At 42.3% G+C, this 19,407-nt stretch overlaps 1 pseudogene; it reads left to right on the forward strand.

Annotated features, from left to right (window-relative positions):
* The first annotated feature begins 8,863 nt into the window (after positions 1–8,863).
* On the forward strand, positions 8,864–11,054 carry LOC145018673 (L-type lectin-domain containing receptor kinase IX.1 pseudogene; annotated as a pseudogene).
* Positions 11,055–19,407: the final 8,353 nt, after the last annotated feature.

Genomic DNA, 19,407 nt, shown 5'->3' on the forward strand with positions numbered 1-19,407 from the left:
TACTAGCGGTAAGACTGACTTTACTCTTATACATACATATATATATATATATATATATATATATATATATATATATATATATATAACTTATAATATTATAAAGTATAAGGGTTGAATTTTAACTCTTAAAATTCTAAGGGCTAACTTGGAATTAAAGTATTCATAAGGGAAAACTTTACAAATTCCAAAACTTGAGGGCAAGTTTTGAAACTATTCAAAACTAATTAATTCCATAACTTATGTGTTTAAAGTAGTTTTAATCCAAAAACTCTTCAAGTTCCATAACTTGAGGACAAGTTATGGAAGACTTCAAACTAATAAAAGAATTAACTTTTCTTTATTTTATAACTTATGGAATTAATTAAGGTTACACTTTTATTTATTTATTTATTTATTATTTAATGAAGAGACTTTTGGTCCTCCATAACTTGAGGACAAGTTATGGAGTCATAAAACCATTTAATTAGAACTAGACTCTTCATTTTTGTAACCTTTGCCAACTTTTATGAGTTTTATGAAACTTAAATGTGACTTTTCATATAACTTGAGGAAAAGTTACAAAAACACATTTTAGACTCAACTCTTAGATTAATTTGGATTGAAAACAACTATTTCACTCAACTTTTCTATTAATCTAAGCAACTCATAAGAACAAGATAATTCAAATCAAACTTTTTCATGTAATTAGTCTAAACCTTAAACTAATACAAAACATGAATCTATTGACAATTATCTTTGAAATTGGATTAGCATGAACATTACTACGTCAAAAAGAAGTTTATATGTCCAAAAACATCTTAGGGTAATGTTCCTAGTCCAATTCCAGCCAAAAAAGTCAAATTTATGCTGTCTGGGGTCCAACTCGTCCAGTGCACGAACCAACTCGGCGAGTTGGATGCATTTTGCCTTGGACTCGGCGAGTCTACTGGGCTGACAGCATCAAAACTCGATTTTTTCAGCTCCATTTGCAAGTATAACAAGAAAACAAGCCTAGGCTCTGATACCACTATTGGGTTTTGAGCATTCTAACACTCTTAAGTGTACATGCAACCCTAAATACCTTGGATCTATGTTTTCTCTATTATACATGCAAATATGAACATTCAAGGCATTATCCTAATCTAGCATACAAAACAATGACTATAGCAAGATAGATTACATACCTCATTGATGTAGAAAGTCTTCATGAAGCTTGAGTGCCTAGTGCCCCAAGTGTGACACCTCAAATGGTTCACACAACACCAAATACACTTGGAATAACTTGAGAGAATTCTATACTCATGAAAATCAGCTAGCCCTTTCTTACTCTCTCTAGTGGCCGATTTTGGTCAAGAATAAGATGCTTATATAGTTAGGGTTACACCATGTAAACCCTAATTGACATGGCCTTTCATTTCCATGATCCATGGGTACAAAAGCACCATGGAGCATCATATGGGTTTTAGCCCAACTAGATAATCCATGGAGCATTAGCCCACTATATAAGTATGGATGATTTGTACAATCAAACCATATATTTAATTAGTCTTCTTTTGAACACTTAATTAATCCTAGATTAATTCTTGATCAATACTAATTAAATAATCTTATTACTCTTATTATTAATATACTAGAACTTATAATATATTAATAACCATAAGTGTCTTATTTCTCTTATTATAGTCTATCCGAGTGCATGATGCCATGCAACCCAAATGGACCATGTCGGGTCGGGTCAAGTCTTACCAATTATAGTTATGGACTTAGACATTAATCCAACAGGTAGATCTCGGAATATCGACAGAAAATATCACTTTATTAGACATCAAGTAGAAGGACACCTCGTAGTAAAGAGGGTATCATCGGAGGATAACCCAACAGATCCGCTTACGAAGGGACTGAGTAGGGTTAAGCATTTACAGCACGCTAGGAGCATTGGGTTGAAAGACGATATTAGTTTAGATTAGATAGTTTTAGAAACATGTAATACATCAATGTAATTGACATTTGATGATTAAATAAAGGAGTATTATTTATTAGTAAAGCTACTGTCTTATGTTAATTGTTTAACTATTGTTTCACTTTACATGTTTTGACTTCCTGAATAATTGAGTTATTAAGAATAATCGAATTATTCGAATGGTCCACAGTCGTTCATATGTTGGAAGTAGGTATGAATGAAGATTGTTATGAATTGGTGTGTAGATTGTCTAAAAGGTATTAGATATGGTAATGGTTTGTTGCAACGTTCATGAGTGCTTATGAACATGTTTTGAGCATTGGAATAAACTCGTGCTTGCTGGAATCACTTTATGGAATGTGACAAAAGTGATCGCAAGACGATAATATCATATGGTCTTAAAACCTAGATATATGGTTTATTATTTACTAATTAGTTATGCATTGATAATGCGAAACCGCATCAGTAAATTGATGTTATAAAATGCATTGTTGTGTATAGTTGATTAGTGGATAAGTAAATGCATATAAGTCGAAGTTTATCTGTTACTTTTATCCAAAGAGGGTAAAAGCGATATCACGGTCGCTCGATGATTTTATTTGACTCATGTGTCGGGCCCGGTAAGGACTGAATTGATGTGTTCAATTAAGCTCTATGTCAAATGAATCTCAAATCGAGAAACCAACTGTTGGACAATTAGTTCCATAAAATTATCCGCACAATATCTAAATAGAGGACTGTACAATCCCTTATCTAAAGGACAGGTTACTGATGAGATCAGAGTTCGACAACGTCTTTGAGAGCTATGATTGCTAATCGAGTTGTACGTTACATTTTTGGTTACTAGACTTATCCAAGTGGGAGACTGTTGGATTAGTGTCTAAGCCCGTAACCATATTTGGTAAGTACTTGACCCGGTTGTGCTTGGTCCTTTTGGGTTGCCTTCACCAAAGCAACTTGACCGGAGAAATAAATAGAGAAATAGGTTATTATGATTTATTAATATGCTATAAGAATAATATATTAAAGGAGAAATCATATTTGTTTAATTAATATTGATCAACAACTAATTAGGAATTACTTTTGTGATCAAGTGTAATTAATTAAACTAGAGGGGCTGAATTGTAATTATGTGATAGTTGCAAAATAGGGCAATGATTATTCTTGTTAAAGGATGAATGAATTCATGGATAAGGATATCCTTGAAATCGTCCAAGGTCCAAGAGATAAGGGCTTTTCAAGGCTTATCTTATGATTGCATGGTGGGCAAGCAACTAGATAAGGATAAGGACTGAAACCCTAATCTCAACCCTATATAAAGACCCTAAGGCATAAGAAATCATCCATTTGATCCATAGGGTATCTAGATCTGATTTCTACCTCTCCCCTTCTCTCTCTGTAGCCTCTCCAATTTCTTGTGGTGTTTGTGAGCCAATAGAGGCACTACACTTGTGGTGCTTGCTTTCAAGACTAAGGGTTTGAAGATTTAAGTTGTTATTACTATACAATAACAAGAGGTATGTGATCTAACCTTATATATGAATTTCGAAAATAGCAACTTACATTAGGGTTTTATTCATATGTTCATAGTGTTGTGTATCTAATAGTGAGAACATAGATCCAAATTAGGGTTTCAGGCACACATAGGATTGTTTGTATAAAACCCATCACATAAACCACCACCAGCACCAAGATGGTTCTCTCCAGATAAAGAAAACCATCTCAGATCTACTAAATGATCTAACATGACCGTCAGAGCCCGCTACCGGGGCACAGTCCCTGGGGCGGCACTAACGAGCTTGTCTGTTGTGACCTCACAGATCCGTCTCCGGCGTAGAAGCACTTCCTCAGAGCAGGTGGTCAGAGCCGATGTCACATAAGCGGGTATTAAGCTTGTAATTTTGGTTAGCTAGTATATGATATGTTTGTGATAATTGTCTGGTTAGCCAGTATCTAATATGTTTTATATGCTAGCATGATATGATGTTATGTGATAGTGGTAATAGGGGGAATAGTCCCTGGTTACTAGTCGATAAAGCCGAAGGTGTAGTTTAGTACCCAACTATGCTACATAGTATGTTTATGTTATGTTGTGTTATTATGTGGTTGTGGTAGGGGTGAAATAGTCCCCATAACCGGTTGAGATACATCGGAGGGTAGGTCGGACACCCAGTTATGCCTGACGGTGGGGTAGGTTGAGCACCCCGGTATGCTCAACAGGGTAGGTCGGGCACCCAGATATGCCTGACAGGGTAAGCCGGGCACCCATATATGCCTGACAGATTAGGACGGGCACTCAGATATGCTCAACAGTATGTGATTTGTATGGTATGTGTTATGATGGGGGAACTCACTAAGCTTTGTGCTGATAGTTTTCAGTTTTGATTTCAGGTAGTTCATTTTCAATGGAAAGGAGTCGGCTTGATCGCAGCGCATCACACCATGTTTTCCGCACACGAGATCTTTGGGATTATTCTCTAATATGGTTTTATGATACTACGTTTTGATTATTGACACTTGGTTTTTGATATGAGATATTATTATGAATGTTTTTATACTCATGGTTTTATCTAATAACTTAATTAAAACGAAATTCTTGGCCTGTATTTTTGGGATGTTACAAGTTGTGGTTAATTCGCAATGGATTATTGTCGGATGGTGAAGGGATTTTTTCATGTGCGGGTTTGAGAGCCCTACAAAGGTTGGTTTCGGTTGCCTTGGGAAGGTTATGGTATGCTCGGGGTTGTGGCCATGTTGCTCAGGTTGTTTATCTTTTTGGGATTCGTAACGAATAATTTCTAAGACAAAATCTAATTTAAGTGGTGTTCAAGGATTGGGTATTAGCAGGCTTAGGATCCTTGGAGATGTTGGTTTAGGGTCGTTTTGCAGGTGGATGATGTATACCGGATAATTTGGGTATTCGGTTTGTGTTTTGGAGTTAAATGGTATTTCAGTTATTTGACAGCTCGGGCTTCTATGGAAAATGGATTGTCATTTGGGATATGGTAAGGTGGGTACGAGTTTATTAAAGCATAGAGCTTATCGTTACCTTTTTATTGATATATGGTCCATCGAAATCGGATAAATGACAAAGAAGTTATGACCTTTGGAATGTGTAAGGTTTGAAGGGAAACCCATTAGGTGGGGCGTACCTAGGGAGTACATGGGCATACTGCTGTGAAGAAGGGTACACGAGGCGTAGTATGGATTACATTGAGCGTAGTGTGTGAGTTGATCAGGAATCTGAAGCCTCGTATGTTGGGCTTACGAGGAAGTACGTGAGGCGTATGAAGGGATTTATGAAAACCCTAATATTCGGTATTGGACCCTATATAAACACATAAAGTCCTTAGGGTTGGCCTGTTTACCAACCTTTAAGTCCATAAAACCCTAAAAATCATCCTTTAGCCTTCACGATGATATTTTGAGTTCATGGTATCCATTTTTGATGGGTTTGATCCATTTCCAAGAAAATGGAGTTTGGTGCAAGGATGGAGATCAAGGATGAGCTTATGAATCTGGATTATGGGCTTCATTTCCAGCTTGTTTGAGGTAAAAAGTTATGAACTTGATCATTGATGTCTTAGATCTAGCATGTATGAGTTTTGGTTCATTTTGGTCCAAAAGTTGAGATCTAGTGGCTTGATACCACTCCAGGAGCTTTGAGTTGCCACTCTTGGTTTTTCTTTGTTGTAGATGCATAAATTTTCCTCCTTTAGGGTTTGGAATCCCCCATGTATGAGTTGGTGTCCATTTGGTGAAAGTTTAATGCTTTATGTTGATGTTGGGTTCTTTTAAGGCATGCAAAGTCATCAAGTCAATGACTTTATGGGTCTAGACGTTCTTAAAGAAGTCGATCTATGGTTTGGACTCCTGATCTTATGCATTGAGTGCTTAATGGCGATAATGGGCTTAATGGAGGAGTACGTTAGGCGTACAAGTCTGTACGCACAGCGTACAAGCCAGATTGCATGTACGCTTAGCATACAAATAAGTATGCTCCGCGTACTCTTTCAACAGAGGTTTGGCACGTTGGGATTTAGTGTGGGCCGTCTTTTGGGCTTAGTTATCTTGGGCCCTGTTGAGCCATCAGGTTTTCGGCTGATAATTATGTTGGATTGGCCTTCAATGGGTTTGGGCCCAATTTGGAAAATTGGGCCATGAATTGGGCCTTGTGTGGTTTATTGTTATTTGGCTCTTTTAGATTATTAGGTTTGGTCCTAAGTCGTGGTCCAAACTAGATTAGGGGTAAATTGGTCATTTACCCGAATGATGGATTTATGGTCATGGTTTGAGACCCGAATGTTGATTTGGTGTTGTTTTGATATTGACAGTTCGGGGAATCTGTCAGCCAGCAGCCAAGGATCGTTTGTGAGTTTTAGCAGTGCAAGTTTAGTTTTCCTTACTGGATTTAATGGGTCTAAGGCACCAAGGCCGACCATCGACTGGTTATGTTATTATACTTATTGTCTGTGTGACACTTGTATGTGCTTGTATATGTATGTTTAGTGGGCGGGGCTCGTTATTTGAATTTGGGTGGGGCCCGTATCTCATTGTTATTCGAGTGTGGGTGGGGCCCATATCTCATTAGGTGGGGCCCGTTACTCGAGTATGCACAGAGCCCGTATCTCATTGATCGGGGCGCATTATGCGAGTGTGGGCGGGGCCCATTATATGATATGTGTGTTATGTGGTATCTTGGGGAACTCACTAAGATTTGTGTTTATGGTTTTCAGTTTATGTTTAGGGTACTTTAGTTTCAAAAGGGAAAGGCTCGATATGATTGTAGAATGCAAACCACATGTTTCTACATTCTGTGATTTACTCTGATTCGATGATGTTTTGCTAAATATTGATTACCATGGTTTTATGGAAATGATATGTATTAACGATTTATTAATTTAAAAATAAAAATTTAATGTCAATATTTTTGGAACGTTACAAGTTCCTAGCACTAATAGTAACAAAAACTTTGTGCTTTATAAACATGCATGTCTAATGAATGTCTTAAACTCATATTACGTCAAAATAAGGGTTTTGTGATCAAAACTTCATGCATGACACCATAACCCATTCTTACTTCAGATTCAAGGCCTCCAACACGCCAAATGTCCCAAAGATTTATAAAGTTGCAAACTTTACAACATCTTACCACCACAACCCACCAAAAAAATGAAGAATAAGAGACAAATCTAGATATCTAACAACTTCGCAATGTAAAGATTTAGTCTTGGAGACTCACGAAGGTCCAAAAGATATGCTAGAAGATGAAGATGATGCTTGCATGGTGAACCACTACACCAAAACGCTTCCTTATCCTTCAAATATCACAAGAAGTACCAAAATGAGTTCACAATATGCAAAGGAGTCTAGGGTTAGTGTTTCTAAGCTTGGGAGGGGGATAGAGATTGAAAGATCACAAAACCCTAACCATAATGTCCTTTTAATAGGGCAGAAAGTCCAAGAATCAGGGTTACCTCCAAAAAACGTTGCCACACCTTGGCAATACATGGCCACGTCGTGGCAGTCATTAAAACCCTACGATCAAAGCAAGTACCGCCATGCCGTGGTGAAGCCCCACCACCCTGTGGGCACCCAAAAATGAAAATTTTAAAATTCGAAATTAAATCGTACATAAAAACGGGTGTTACACTCCACCAACACAAACGTCTTCCTCGCCTCTATTGCCATCACCACCGCCTTCGTCACTGCTACCACCGTTACGACCACCACCACCTCTACCCACGCCACCACCACCACCACCTCCTCCTCCACTACCACCTCCATCTCCACCTCCACGACCACTATCACATGCACATCCGTCACCTCCGCCGCCTCTGCCACCACCACCTTTTCCTTCGCCACCACCACCTCCACCATCAACACCACCACCTTTACGAGAACTACCACCTTCATCTCCACCATTGCCACTACCTCATCCACCTCTGCTACCGTCTCCGCCACAACCACCTCCACTGCTGCATACACCACAACCACCTCCTCTATCTCCATGACCGCTTCCAGCAAAACCACCAACTCCAGTGGAGGTGACCACAAAGGTGTTGGTGGTAATGGAGGTGTTGGTTGTGATGGAGGTGGTGGTGGTGGAGAAGGTAGAGGTAGTGATGGAGGTTAGAGGTGGTGGAGATGGAGGCAATGGTAGAGGTGGTGAGGGAGGCAGTGATGGTAGCGGGGGCGGAGGCAGAGGTTGTAGATGAGGTGGTGGGAGAGGATCTTTCTTTGTTCACATTTAGTCGTTTTTTTTGTAAACTATGTACCATTCAACTTGTTGGACTTTTCATATATTACCCTTTTACCTATGGTCGCGGGTCACATGGATAATACGTGAATAGGTTCAACAAGTTAGACACTATATGATGTGCATAAAAAGAAAAGCAACTAAATAGGAACAAAATCAATAATTTATTATGGCTCATAAGTCATTTTCTCTTTTAACCTAGACTTGTTTAAGTGGTTGAGATGTAAGGAGAATAACATTCTGTCCAAAAATAACGTGTGGAATATGTCGAGAAAAATAACTAACGTGTGGAATAAGGAAACATGAGATTTCTCAATATTTACACAAATGCATATTTTTCGTAGAATAATTAAAGGCTCTACATATAGGTCTTCATAAAAAATTATGCGTGCCACCATGTTGCTGAATAAAACACATAATAATGTGAAAATACGATGAAAAAGTTAACGCTTTTCTTATGAGTAAGACAAGATGACTGAATGGAACCTTGGTATCAGTTTTGATACGCCAGTTGACTCAAAGCTTCGTAAAGCCTATCACAATGGTGTCCACATACAGATGATAAGAATCAATTTTCTTGTTGGATGCATGGATGAGTTGACGTGGGTTCCTGCCTTATATATTGATGCTAATTGTGAAGAATAACCACTAACCTATCATAACTTTTTAGCAAGTTTCTGTAGTCATGTCCATCTTAACATGCTTGCTTCTTGTGTTAATCCTCCCACACACACTGTCACTTAATTTCAGTTTTCCAAACATTAATGCAGATTCCAAGGAGATAATAACAGAAGGTGGTGGAGCATATCTCTCTGATGTGGGAATCCAGGTGACCCCTGAAGACGACCGTATGCTAGAGAACAGGAGACAAGGCAGAGCAACATACTTCAGACCGTTTCACCTTTGGGACAAGACCTCCACAGAGCTAGCCAGCTTCTCCACCAATTTCTCATTTGTCATTGATTCAAAATCCAAAAAAACTTATGCTGATGGCCTCACATTCTTCCTTGCAAAGAATAATTCTTTTATTAATAGTGGTGGAGCCATGGGGCTTCCAATCGATTCTGAAAACAATGTAATGATACATCCATTTGTTGCGGTAGAGTTTGATACTTATTCTAACCCGAGTTTCGATCGAACCACCTCTGATCATGTAGGCATCAACATCAACTCTCTTACGTCTGCTAGGTTTGTGAAATGGTGGAGCAACATAACATCTGGAAGAGAGTGTTCTGCTCGGATTGACTATGAATCGGCTTCTAAGTTTATGAAGGTTTCTTTCACCGATTTTCGAAATAATACGCTTGTATGGCAGGATGGACTTAATTACACTATTGATCTAAGGGATGTGTTGCCAGAATGGGTTATTTTTGGGTTCTCAGCAGCAACGGGGACCTTGTTTGAGAAAAACACTGTAAAATCTTGGTCTTTTAAAAGTTCTGTTTTAGGAGTTGATGAAAGCGTGAAGGGTAAGAAGGGGACAGATGGATATTTGGTGGGATTGATAGTTGGAGCATGTGTTGTAGTGGCTTTGTTGGCTATGATTGCAATTATATGCTGGAGGAAGAGAAAAAGCAAGGAAGATGAAGTGGTGGAAGTCGGATCTGGTGTGGTGATGAACAATGAATTGGAAATAGGCAGCACTGGGCCTAGAAGTTTCTCTTACCACGAATTATCTCGGTCGACTGGTGCGTTTGCAGGGAATGAGAAGCTAGGAGAGGGAGGCTTCGGAGAGGTTTACAAAGGTTTTCTGGAAGATTCAAGCACGTATATTGCAGTCAAAAGGGTGTCAAAGAGTTCCAAACAGGGGATCAAGGAGTTTGCATCAGAAGTAAACATCATTAGCCGACTGAGGCACAGAAATCTGGTGAAACTCATTGGTTGGTGCCATGACAATGGAGAACTCATGCTTGTTTATGAGTTTATGCAAAAGGGAAGCTTAGATTTACATCTCTTCAAGGGAAAGAGCTTGTTATCATGGGGCACAAGGTACAAAATAGCCCGTGGCCTGGCTTCTGCTTTGCTTTATCTACATGAAGAATGGGAACAATGTGTTTTGCATAGAGATATCAAATCAAGCAACGTGATGTTGGACGCAAATTTCAACGCAAAACTTGGTGATTTTGGGTTAGCAAAATTGGTTGACCACGAGAAAGGCTCGCAGACGACCATGTTGGCTGGAACTTTGGGTTACATGGCTCCTGAATGTGCAGCAACCGGCAAGGCAAGTAGAGAATCGGATGTGTTTAGCTTCGGAGTCGTTGCATTGGAAATAGCCTGTGGGAGAAAACCCATTGAAGAAAGGCAAGGAAAATTAGTAGAATGGGTGTGGGAACTGTATGGGACTGGGTCTGGAACTCTACTACAAGCAGTGGATCCGCGGCTAGGCTTAGATTACGAGGAAGAAGATATAAAGCGTTTGATGATCGTTGGGCTATGGTGTGTGCACCCTGACCCTTACCTTCGCCCAACAATGAGACAAGCTATTCATGTACTGAAATACGAAGCTTCCCTGCCTCTTCTCCCATCAAAGATGCCGATCGTCTCTTATGTTTTATCTCGTACATCTTCCTCACATGGTGTCGATTCCATCATCCAGACCCAGTCATCAAGCAGGGCATCTAACATCGGTCTTGAAGTCAGAAACAACATGGTAGACAGTCTCATCTGATTCTCCAAAACCCATCGTCAAGTGCTGTTACCATCATTACAACTATTATTATACTTATGTGTGTTTATATACATCTATGTTTGTATGTATGTATGTATGCATGTGTGTATACACATGTATATATTTATCTATAGTCTAGTGAATAACATTGTTGCTTTATATAAATGTAAGTGCACCATTCATCATATGTATCAAATAGGCTCTCTTATGTTTTATTTCTATTAACCAATTGTGTGATAATTAACAATCTCTCCTATTCTTGTTTATATCAACCGATTGTGTTATGCATGTCTTACTGTTCAAATTTTCGTAGTTAGTTTGTAGTGTGTAAGATACGAAGAACAATTAAAAAAATTGTTAGGATACAAAGAAAATCTTATCCGATGTTTGATTTATGGTCTACACCAACATACCAATGTCTCTCTTCTAGTTTTACTACACATGTGTCCGGTTCTTCCTCTATAGATGCTTGAGGTGATATGTTAGTTGAGTGACCTAAGGTTCTTATGGCTTCCTGCCAATTAAGCTTTGTAAAACGTCAAGTTGTTTTCTTGTATGTTTTATCAACTTGGAATCCACATGTACTACTTTTCCATCTAAAGGATTGTCATTCTTCCCTAGTGGCACAACCATCCTAAATTAACGCCCAACCTGCTCAAATGTGATGGCCGTAGAATGATTCAAAACACCGTTTAGGAAAATGAATATCATGGACACCACGGTTGACCAAATATAATTTTTATTTCAAATTGTGAGATAAGTTTCCCTATAGTCCTTTCAAATCTCGTGGATATGACATAGTATGCAACGTCCCAAGAATAAGACCAAAATTTTCAATTTTAAATTAATAAAACCGTAATCCAAAACATCATCATAAAACCTAGATAGATCAAAGTGTATCAATACATCACAAAATATCAGAGTAAATCACAAATTGCAGAATAAAGTGGTGTGTGCTCTACAATTATCTCAGACTCTTCCCTTTCAAACCAGAAATACCTGAAATATAAATTGATAACCGTAACCACAAAGCTTAGTGAGTTCCCCAAAATACCACATATCATACATAATAATCACGAATGGGGCCTCGCCCAACATCGGGTCCCGCCCGGCATTGGGCTCCGCCTAGCATCAAGCCCCACCCAATACACATATAAACATATAATCATACGAACGTATGCGATAATCACAAAGACAATAGCATACAATACGATCATCGAGCCTCGCTCGGCATCAGGCCTTGCCCGGTAAACATACCATCACAAAACACGTACAAGAGTCACGCAGACATCTAGCATCTTAACATAATAAAACATGGGCCAACATTAGTGCCTTCAACCCGCTAACCACACTGAGGAAACTCACATTTAACTACTGAATCACTCAGATAAATCTTGGTCTGCTAGTCTGGCAAATCCCCGCGTTGTCATCATAAAACACATCCAATTAATTATTGGATTCCGACCCATATATAAGAGTCTAAGCTAGGGTAAAAGACCATTTTTCCCTTTATCTAACTTGGCCCCAGGTCAAGGCCTAATCCAACTACTCGAAAGGCCCAAAACCAAAATGATCACCCAAAGCCCAATTAAACGAAGCCTAAAACCTTTAATAGCACAAGGCGCAAAATCGACCCATTGGGCTTCTGCTAAGAACGCCTGGCGTCCACCCTATGACGCCAGGCGTCCGAACGTCGGGCGTTCCCATGCAAATGAGTGGCGTTTGCTGGCTGATTACCAACTTCCAAACCAATGTCTTAATGGCTTAAGATCTCAGTCCAAACATCAGATCCAATCATAATGGAATGTCTAAAGCCATAAAGTTGCGTACACCAAGATCCTAACTCAAAAATAACTATAAGGCTCCAAAAAACTTTCATGGAAGATTATGAACACCCAAGATTGCATTTTTATTATTCTAGTGTAACATCCCGAAATCGCAAGAGTAGAGTAGAAGGGCTAAAAGTGTAAGTTTCAGAGGGTGACTCGGCGAATCCATGGGTAGACTCGGCGAGTCAGGTCGCGGCTATGGTCGCGTGTCTAGTGGTCTACTCGGCGAGTCCCTAGGATGGACTCGGCGAGTAGGTGCTGTATGGAGAAAACCCTAATTTTCGGGGTTGAGCCCTATATAAAGAGCATTATACCCCTCCACAGCCTCCCTTATTCCCCCCTTGAGTTCCAGAAACCCTAAATTCGTGGTGAGATTATTGGTGGAGCAAATTAGAGCTTGGAGAGGTGTTGTTTAAAGAGATCTTGAAGGAGAAGTGGCTTGGATCAAAGGGCTTTGCTTGGATTCGAGTTTGGCTGCTATTGAGGCATCTTTTGGAGGTAATATCTTCGTCCTTAGGCTGTGCATTCCTAGTTTCATCATTTTGGGGTTGTGTGGGGTGCTTGGTTGTGTGACATTTTGATGTTGGAAGATGGATCTGAGGTTGCTACCTCAGATCTGGAGTGGAGAAGACCTTAAGAGCATTAAAGCCCCTATCCTTGTGTTGTTAATGAAGCTACCATGTCCCAAACCTTGGTTCTAAGGTGAATTTGGCTTAGATCTCGTTAGATTCACGTAAAGTTTGCCACTTTATGTGATGGATGGATTGTAGGAGGTTGGATCTATGTTTTGGATCAATTGCATGGCCTGAGATGCTTCTGTATGGATTCAGACCGGTGGTACTCGACGAGTCACATGGGTGGACTCGACGAGTTGCTTGAAGATGGCCTGGAACTCGACGAGTTGGAAGAACAACTCGGCGAGTAGGTTGAAGATGGTCTTGGACTCGGCGAGTCTTGTCGAGGAAGTCCCAATATTTCTGGTTGAGTCGATGAATCGGTGAGTCGAGGGATGACTCGGTGGGTTGGGTGCGAGTGGACTCAGAGTTGTTGCACTCGACGAGTCTTGGGGTGACTCGGCGAGTTGGGTCGCTAATTGAGGGAAGTTCTGAGCATAAGGACTCGGCGAGTCATCGGGTTGACTCGGCGAGTAGGGTCAGTCAGGGGTTGACTTTGACTGGTCCAGGGTTGACCAGTTGTATTCCAGGGGTATTTTGGTAATTAAGGGTATTTATTGAGTTGTATGTTTGATGTTCAGTGGAGGAGTTTGTGTCAGAGTTCGGAGCAGCGGGATCTTATCTTTTCAGCCGTCAGTTTCGAGGTGAGTTATCCTCACTATATCAACAGGGTCTAAGGCACCAAGGCCGACCCTTTATTCTATTGAGATTCGGTTATGGCTATTATGTTATTGTTTGATGTGTCTGCATCCCGGTAGCTAGGATGGTACATGCTAGGAGGCCTTGCTAAGGTCAGTTTTCCTTGATATACAGAGTGATGCTATGCTAGTGACCATTTAGGTCGGTAACCCGGTTAGGGTAATGATATGCTATGTGATCTGCTTGCTCGGTTTGTTGACTATGACTGTTATACGAATGTATGTTTGGTGCACATGGTTGTTTGGACTGGAGATGGGTTGAGGCGGGTCCTGCTTTGTGCTGTAGGCCAAGATACCCAGGGCGGACCGGTTGTTCCGAAGGCCTAGCGAGCGGTCCGGATAGGCTGTAGGCCCCACGAGGGCGGACCATACGTGCCGAGGCTCGGAGAGTGGACCAGGCCGGATGAAGGCCCGATGCAGGCGGACCAGTCACACTGTAGACTCAGAGAGTGGACCAGGTGGGTTGAAGGCCCGATGCGGGCGGACCAACCCCACTGTAGACTCTAAGGACATGACTAGACCTGGAGGATGGATCCGATGGACTGAAGGCCCGATACGGCGGACCAGTCACCCAGTAGACCCGATATGCATGGCTGTTCTATGTCCTGTTATGTTATGTATGTTTTATATGTTTTGGACCGGAAGGTCGCAGCCTGGAAGGGCATATACGTGGTTGGTATTTTGGGGGTATCTCGCTAAGCTTTCGGGCTTACAGTTTTGGTTTAATGTTTTTCAGGTTCTTCAGGAGACTGTGGCAAGGCGAAGGCGCGATCGTACCGCTCCTCATGATTTCGTAGCAACGTGATTCTGGGAATACTTAAATGACTTGTATTGAAAACCTTTTTGTAAACATTTTAATGAAAATCGGGTTGTTTTGAAAATTTTAAATTGGTTGTGTTTTTCGGATGTTACAAGTTGGTATCAGAGCCTTGGTTTGAGTGAATTGGAGGAACACTTGTGTGACTCCAGTCTCAAATCGAGGAGAGTTTTCAAAAAGAGAATTTAAAATGGTTTTCAAAATAAGTAAAGGAGGACGCGAAGGTACGATCAGCCGGAGCCAGTAAGTAACCCCAAAATACCATACATGACAATTGTTTTATTGAGCTTTGATAGAACAGCATGCTAGAGTTAGGCTAGGGATCTTCAGGATTTATTGATGAGTTGCCTGATTTATGATGCCTGCTAGCCTAGGGTTCCTTGTGAGAGATTTCTAGTGTTCCTCTAGTTGTGAGGATAGAGCGTTGTTATGTGTGTCGCTAGGGTGTTGTGGGAGTACTTCATACAAATATGGGTTGGTGTGGAATGTAGTATGGGCCCGTACTACTGAAAGCACGGACTCATACGCGTATCAGGGAAACCATGACCTCTAGGGTTGGGATGAGAGCTGGTTCCCGGGATAGTGGAATATGTCTGAGATTTGGTGTTTTATTTTCAGTATGGAGATTTCAGGGCATGCTGGGAGTGGATCCGGGTCAGGATCAGGAGCAGGAGAGGGAGTTCCAGGTGGGTCTGTATAGCCAGAGGTTGTCAGTCAGATGACTACGCACGAGTTGGATGCAAGGATTCGTGAGATCCTGCATGATGAGGTTGCCACATTGTTTCGAGCTGAGCTGCCAGAGTTGTTTGGGTCGATCAAGACCGCCATGGTGGAGTATTTTGATGAGCGCTATGCGGCTCTCACGGAGACGGCTGCCGTGGCGGCTACCGCAGCAGTAGCAGCGGCAGGGGGAGGAGCCAGTAGAGGTTTTCAGTATCGGGACTTCGATAATACGAAGCCTCCCACTTTTGATGGAGTTCAGGATCCGATCGTTGCTATGAGATGGTTATCAGATGTGGAGGGATGTTTCTTCACGTGTTCATGCCCTGCAGATCAGAGGGTGAGGTGTGCTTTGAACCTGTTGAGGCTCGGAGCAAAGGATTGGTGGAGATTGACCACGGGGTCGTACTCGGATGCGCAGAGAGCTTCGATTTCATGGGATCGGTTCAAAGAGATGTTCATCACTCGTTATGTTCCGCAGGTCGAGAGGGAGAGGTTGGCTCAGGAGTTCTTGGAGCTGAAACAGGATTCGGAGTCGGTGACGGAAATCACCAAGATGTTTACTGAGAGGGCGATGTTTTGCCCTGAGTTCGCTTCGGAGCAGGCTCAGATGTCCCGGTACCTGAGTATGCTAAAAAGGGACATCAGACAGTTTGTGTCTGCGCAGAGGTGCGAAACTTTGCTGGAGTTGCAGGAGGCCGCCAGACGGCGTGAGTTAGAGATTGAGCTGCAGATGCGTGAGCTGAGGCAAGCTCCGGTTCAGTCGTAGCCGGCGACGAAACGGTCTAAGACCGTTGATTCCAGGATGGGAGATTAGGGTAGCCACGTCTGTGGAAAGTGTGGAAGGGGTCATTCCGGGGTTTGTCGGTCCGGTGGAGCATGCCGCAAGTGCGGAAAGGAGGGACACTATGCGAGGGATTGTCGGCAGTCAGTGTCGGTTCGGGATTTGAGGATATGCTATCATTGTCATCAGGTTGGACATTTGAAGGTCAACTGTCCACGACTTGCTGCAGGACCGGTGCAGGCTCCAGCACCGGCTACGTTGAGGATCACAGGTGGAGGTCAGGGTGGAGCGGAGCCCCCAAGGGCTTAGGGTCGTGTTTTACAGCTTGCTGCTACGGGTATGTTCTTTCTGCTGTTTTGATTATTTATGATTGTTGTAGAGTATTGTTATCTGCTAGTTTCGTTGGTTGGTTATGAAATTGTGTTTCGGGTTTTCGTGTGGTATCCGCTGTTCCTTGAGGGTTTGGCGAGTTGTGATCGAGATTTCGTTTTAGTATCTTGTGTTCCCTGAAGGATCGTTATGGTTATGGATTTGTACGTCGAGCCATTGTTGATTATCTTTGTAAGGACTGGTGGCGGATGCGGCGTTGGTTTGGAGGCCAGTTAGATTCTGCAGTCTGAGGAATGGATAGTTGAAGATTGGGTTCCTTTCGAGCGGGTTGTGCAGCGTGGGAACATGATTTGTATGAAAGTTGTTGGTGCTGGTGAAAAACATTTTGAGTGCATGTGTTGATTCCTGCAAGTTTGCTTGGGGAGATCAGTGATGGCGACCGGTGACTAACTGTCAGTGTCTTAAGTGGGGGAGAATTGGAAATTCTCCGGATGATCGTTGGGCCTGAGAGGTTGTTTAGCCGCTTGGGGAATTCAGCGGTATTCCTATCAGACGAGAGCAGGCTCGTATGGGTGAGTAACAGGCGTGCGGGGCGGAATACAGACCTAGAGCAGTTGATTGAGGAAGGCATGGGAGCAGGCCGGGATCGAGTATGTATGATGGAGATAGAGTTCGGAACCCCTAGAGGGCTAGAACGGTATGCACGGGAGGATTTCCCGAAGAGATAGTTCAGAATGATGAATGATTGTTGAGCAGTCCGGATCGACTGAAGGCCGGTAGGCGTACCAGTCAGGCCGAAGGCTCGGAAGACGGTCCAGTCAGATTGGCTGAAGGCCTGGGGAGGCGGTCCAGTCATGCTGAAGACTCTGCAAGTATTGTTGGATCGGTTCGAGGTTATGGGTTGCGTATGTCGCAGTGGGACTACATTGGGAGGTCTGGCCCCGGCTAGCGATCTTGAGCAGTGAAGGTAGTGCATGGGCTTGAGGGTCCCTGTGATGAGAGTCAGAGTAGTGGTGATGCATGGATATTGAGTACGCTTTAAAGAGGTAATGTAGCGTGGGATGAGCACCATGGTGCCTGTCATGGTGACTGGGCAAACGAGTGGTTTCCTTGGTAAGGAAAGAGGGAGGAATGAAATTCAGAAAAGGGAGTGCGAATTCATGGAAGTGAAAGCGGCAGTGTAGAGTTACGATCGCAGTGGTCCGTCGATGGTCTTTGAGTAGTGTTGCGGCGACAGAATATAAGCTTATTCGACTCGATATGTTGCTCTGGGCGCGGAGGGAATACCGCGACGAGGAGCCAGGGAGAGGAGTTCAGAAGGGATACAGAGAAAGAGTCTTGGAATCTCAGTGAAATTCTGATCAGGGTTCTTGGTATGTATCATTGGTTTATCCAGGAAGGATGTTTGAGGATATCGTCAGTATATCAGGTTATCCACACCTGAGGGTGCTAGAGCTAGATCAGCATGTGTGTGTGATTGCGAGAGGAGGACTCGGGGGAGTTGCTCCGAAATGGAGGAATGGGTCTTTCGGTCGTCATGGGATGGATAGAGTGGAATTCGGATCGGGAATCCGATGGTTCGTGGCTTTATAGCCATATGAGTCAAGTGAAAGATGAGGATTTGAGTAATAAGGCATCATGGGTAATTCTCGGTTGTTGAGCGTGGTTATCGGAGGGTACAGTTGGTGCCCGGTTTGAGTAGGTGGTGGGGACACCGTATGGAAGGAGAAAGTGAGCTTCTGGTTCTATGGTTGTACCTTGAGGGACTTGGTTCGGTCAAGGTCAAGTGACACGTCGTGGGAAGTATTTTGAAGATGAGATGCCGTAGGCTTCGAGGACGAAGCCTAATCTAAGTGGGGGAGAATTGTAACATCCCGAAATCGCAAGAGTAGAGTAGAAGGGCTAAAAGTGTAAGTTTCAGAGGGTGACTCGGCCAGTCCATGGGTAGACTCGGCGAGTCAGGTCGCGGCTATGGTCGCGTGTCTAGTGGTCTACTCGGCGAGTAGGTGCTGTATGGAGAAAACCCTAATTTTCGGGGTTGAGCCCTATATAAAGAGCATTATACCCCTCCACAGCCTCCCTTATTCCCCCCCTTGAGTTCTAGAAACCCTAAATTCGTGGTGAGATTATTGGTGGAGCAAATTAGAGCTTGGAGAGGTGTTGTTTGAAGAGATCTTGAAGGAGAAGTGGCTTGGATCAAAAGGCTTTGCTTGGATTCGAGTTTGGCTGCTATTGAGGCATCTTTTGGAGGTAATATCTTCGTCCTTAGGCTGTGCATTCCTAGTTTCATCATTTTGGGGTTGTGTGGGGTGCTTGGTTGTGTGACATTTTGATGTTGGAGGATGGATCTGAGGTTGCTACCTCAGATCTGGAGTGGAGAAGACCTTAAGAGCATTAAAGCCCCTATCCTTGTGTTGTTAATGAAGCTACTGATGGGTTTTAGCCATAAGAACTTTCCTATGTGCGCATGCAAAACCCTAATGCTTGGATCTAGGCTTTCTAATAAACATGCTTTTGAATCCAAGACTTCTAATGGCTAATTAGGTTAAATAACAATATTGAAACAGATCTAGAATCATACCTTTGAGTTCCTTGTTGATCTTGTTTGTCTTGGAGCTTCTAGAGTCACAAATGTCACTCCTCTAATGGCTTACAAACACCAATAGCAAGCAAGATGATTTAGGAG

Source organism: Lactuca saligna, chromosome 9 (assembly GCF_052625555.1).
Source record: "Lactuca saligna cultivar CGN05327 chromosome 9, ASM5262555v1, whole genome shotgun sequence".
Classification (NCBI taxonomy): Eukaryota; Viridiplantae; Streptophyta; class Magnoliopsida; order Asterales; family Asteraceae; genus Lactuca; species Lactuca saligna.